Genomic DNA, 4,681 nt, shown 5'->3' on the forward strand with positions numbered 1-4,681 from the left:
AGAGGATTTTGGGATATTTGAAGTCCGATCCTGGAAGAGGAATTTTGTTCTGAAATCATGGAAACTTAAAGGTAGAAGAGTACAAAGATGCAAATTGGGCAGGTTCAAAAGATGATAGAAGATATTTACTTTTGTAGGAGGGAATCTTGTAACTTGGAGGAGTAAAAAACAGCCTGTAGTAGCAAGATCTAGTGTTGAAGCAGAATTCAGAGGCATGACACTAGGGGTATGTGAAATTTTGTGGATTAAAAATGTGCTATTAGATTTGGGCTTTAAACCAAATGAAGCTATGAGTTTGTACTATGACAATACTTTGGTTGTAGCAATTGGTCACAATCCTGTGCAACATGATAGAACAAAGCATTTGAAAATTGATAGACATTTCATCAAAGAGAAGCTTGAAGTTGTAATAATTTCATTTCCTTTTGTAAGATCAGAATTGCAGTTGGCTGATGTTCTCACCAAAGGAGTGTCAAAAAGATTGTTTAATGAGTCTCTATTCGGGAATGTGTGATGTCCATATACCAACTTGAGTGGGGGTGTTAAGATATGCCAAATATTCTATTAACGGATATTAGGTAATCAAATTTGTGTTAGTTATAATTTAGATATTATTATAATTTGTGCATATTTGTACACTTGTCATTCCTTTAATAGATGAAGAATTGTAGGATCCTTGTATATATATAAGGTACTCTACTCTTTGAAATAATACATCAGAATTATTCTTTAAACCTTTTAATAATAATAAGTGAGGTGCTCATTCAACTTATGATTCCTAAGCAAATATTATGAACATCTAAATTACATAAATGTTCATGTATGCGCTTGCATAATGAGGAAAGTAAAAACAAAACTAATATGTCAAGTTTAATTGACTTGCACAAAATTGCATCTAATTTTCCTTTTTAACTATAAAAGGTCTCTTATGTATATTGTTTTGAAAACATATTGTTGATAGGGGAGCCATATCTACATTACATACCCATGTTTTTTATGATGAACAAGAAAATGGTTTTATGGTTTTTTGAACAACAAATGACATAACAAGTGTTTTATCCTTATTGTGTTTGTGCTTGAGATGCTTGGTATATGCATTCATTGATTGTTAATGATCATGCTTAAAAACAGATTGTATATTTCATTTCTGGAAGAAATAATCCATTAAACAATGTATCTAATCTGTTAGATTTCTCCAAAACAAACTTCATATTCTACAGTTTTTGTTTGTACAATAGCTTTAATTTCATATTCTTCTTCATTAACTCATGCAAAGTAATTACAATGTGAATTAGGCTACAATTAAAATTACAAACTATCAATAAAAACTTCATCACTATAAGTAATGCATTTTTTCACTTACTGCTCAATTTCTACAACTCAAAATTAATCTTCATTTGTTCTTCAAAGTAGTTGCTTTCAAGAACAACAATCTTTCCCCACAACCACAAACTTTTGATGCTAACTCTGAAGACGATCTACATGTTTGTGACATTCTCGAACCAATGCTCCTCCATGTACATCCAAATCCTATACTCTCATATTTCATCACACTACAACAATGATTTCAAAACTAAATTACCTACATGTTGAAACCCTAGATTTCCAAGAATTAAAGCATTTCCTCTTTGTTAATCTTCAAATGCTAAGTCACAATTTCATTGAACACGAACTCCACAAATTACTCATCTTCCTTTATTCTAAGATAAATCTGAACTTACGTCTTCATTCTTCTGTTAAACCCTAATTTCAATTTAATTTCAAATGTTTATTGTACATGTGTATTGACGATGTGGCACATCATCACGTCAGAAAAACAAAACTAACAATGTTGATCTTAGAGGACTAAATATGAGACTTTCTAAAAGAAGATTGATGAAAATGGATCAAAGTTTTGAAGAGAGACTAAAACAAAAATCGCATGATAATTTAGGGACCAAAACATATTTAACCCTTCAAATATCAAGTTATGGCTTTGGCGAGGAGCGACATCCCTTTAACGAGCAATTGATTCTTTGAATGGTAATATTGTGTGCTTGAAATTAAAGTTGTCACTTGAACACTACTAAAGCAACTAAATTGAGTCTCATGGGACATATATAGAAGTGAAAAATTAGTACAATATCGAATTCAACTATGTTAAGCCATTGTGACTTGTTTTATCCACTAAATACAATTAGTTTCAATGATGAAAATGTCAACTATATCATTTATAAAGTATATGTATGTCCAACATTTAAATTCTATTAAAAGCATCATAACCATGGACATGAATCAGACACCATATTAAAATTCACCTAAATATCTTCTTGGATTATGATGGAGCACTCTCTTTGCAATAGAAAATATAGGGAATTGGAAAATCTTTTAGACTACCAAGTTTCATAAAAGAAACTCATTTTGTTTATCTTTTAAGGGATGATCCTTCAAGAAGTATATGACTTAAGAAAAGAAAAGAAAACTTTCAAACAATTTAGATCTCATTCGATTGAGTATTACAAGAGGTAAAGATAAGTAAAAGAAAAAGATTTAAAAAATGATGTTATTTTTTCCAAAAAGAAATAAATCAAGGTTTAATAAAAGAAGATATAGAAATAAATCAAGGACTTACAAACTGATGATGACATACAATTTTTTTTTGGGTGTTACTCCCTCCATCACCACACAGTACTCCTTCCTATGTATTATTTCAAATAGTAGAGTATCATATATATACATACAAGAATCCTATAATTCTTCATCTATTAAATGAATGACAGATGTACAAATTTGCAAAAATTATAATAATATATAAATTATAACTAATATAATACTTGATTACCTAATATCCGTTAATAGAATATTTAACCATTTCGAAGGATATGAATTGTTATAGCTAAAACTCATCAAGACCAGAGAAGAATCACTATAATATGAGGAATATCTTAAACTTTCATAGTTGGTTCCACAATGTGGAGGCTGATTGCACAAAATCAACTCGATAAACGACTTTTGGGTCCATATAACACATTGTTGATAAGATTATAAAAATTAGGGCGTTGCTCCCTCCACCACCACCACCTTTGCTCCCTTCACCTCCCCACCCATTTTTTAATGACAAAATTATCCTTTAATTTTTAACTATTTTACTTTTAATCTTATTTATTTACGAAATCCTAAATCATTTCTCATTTTCACTCTCGCACAGCCCCACCCCCAGCTTTCTCTCAGTCTCTTCTCTCTTTGAGATCTGTTTCTTCCACCCCCTGCTCACTCTCTTCTTACTTTCAATCTTCTTCTCCCCTATTGTGAGTTTTGTTTACTGAAAGTGTGGTGGTATAGTGTGGAGTTATTGTGGTGTATTTGGTTGGAGGTAGCAAAGCTTCGTTGGTTCTCTAGTGATTACAAAAAGTGACAAAACTTAGTGGTGGTGTAAGAAGGTCTGGTGGTGGCAGAGCTTCCTCTTAGTGATGGTGGTTAAAGGTGGTCCTGCGAGCTACACAAGCACGGTAATGGATGTGAAAATGTGTTGATTTTTAAACAGATGTTAACATCCATGAACGAATCTTGACATTCGTTAAAGGAGAAACGGATGTGCCTTATCCATTGAGGCTTGCACGATTATCTTCTTCTTCTGCACACAAAAAACACAAGCAACCAACGAGCACAACAAACATAATGTATATTCAAATACATTAAAATGAAATGCATACTACGTCAAGCCAGTAACAAGCTCTTGAAAGATTTGGGCTGAAGCAAAAAGATGGAGTATACAACTGTAGTTTCACTCGCAGAGGAAAATTAGGGTTTCATTTCATTTTCGCCTATTTAATTTGCAATCCACCCATTCACAGCCTCGCTTGCTATGTGCATAATTTGGGCAAATTTGATATTGTTTTTTAATTTTGTTTTCTTTATTTTTTGCGTTTTTGCGGGTGCATTTGGCCAGTAATGCATGACCAATTTTTCCGTACCATATGAGACTCTGTCTCTGACGAATGCTCAAATTCTTAAATCTGAGGCCTTTGTTCTTTCGACTTTTCTGAATAATAATCGTTTTCGTGTTAGTTTTTCACCACCGCACTGCACCAGCAACGCACCATCAACACACAAGTAGAGACCAAAATGAAGAAGAAAGAAAGAATGAAGTGGAAACGAATATGGAGAATGGTAGAGGAAAAAACATATATGAAATAAAGATAGAAACTGAGAGTTGGAGGGGTTAGATATGGAGAATGGTAGAGAAAAAACAGATATGAAAGAAAGAGAGAAACTGAGAGTTGGGGGTGGGGGCTACTGTTGTGAGTGAAAATGAGTGGTAAGGAATTAGGGTTTCATATAAAAGTAAAAAAGGTAAATGGTTAAAGTAAAAAAGGGTAATTTGTAATTAAAATTTTTTAGGAGGTGTAGAGAGGAGTTGGGGTGGTGGAGGGAGTAGCTCTCTAAAAATTAATTTATTACCAAACTATTATTATTCAAGTAAATTTATTAATGTTCCACTAATATTACTTAGGATGTTGTACCTTCTAGAATGACAAAAAATAGTTTATAATATTATAAATACTTTATAGTGAAACAAACCATAAACATGTTACTATTATCTAACTGTAAATTTTTATTGCATTATAATTCTTGGTTAATGTCAAAATAAGTTATTAAAAAAAGTATTTTTTTTCACTAATTGATATTTTATATAGTATTC

At 31.9% G+C, this 4,681-nt stretch overlaps 1 non-coding gene across 1 annotated transcript; it reads left to right on the top strand.

Annotated features, from left to right (window-relative positions):
• The first annotated feature begins 3,922 nt into the window (after positions 1-3,922).
• LOC124844923 (small nucleolar RNA snoR117) lies at positions 3,923-4,004 on the top strand. Its single transcript, XR_007029407.1, has one exon. It is a non-coding gene; the product is annotated as a small nucleolar RNA snoR117 (small nucleolar RNA).
• The last annotated feature ends 677 nt before the right edge of the window (positions 4,005-4,681 follow it).

This window comes from Vigna umbellata, chromosome 5 (genome assembly GCF_029865625.1).
Source record: "Vigna umbellata cultivar VRB3 chromosome 5, Vumbellata_1.0, whole genome shotgun sequence".
NCBI classification, from domain to species: domain Eukaryota; kingdom Viridiplantae; phylum Streptophyta; class Magnoliopsida; order Fabales; family Fabaceae; genus Vigna; species Vigna umbellata.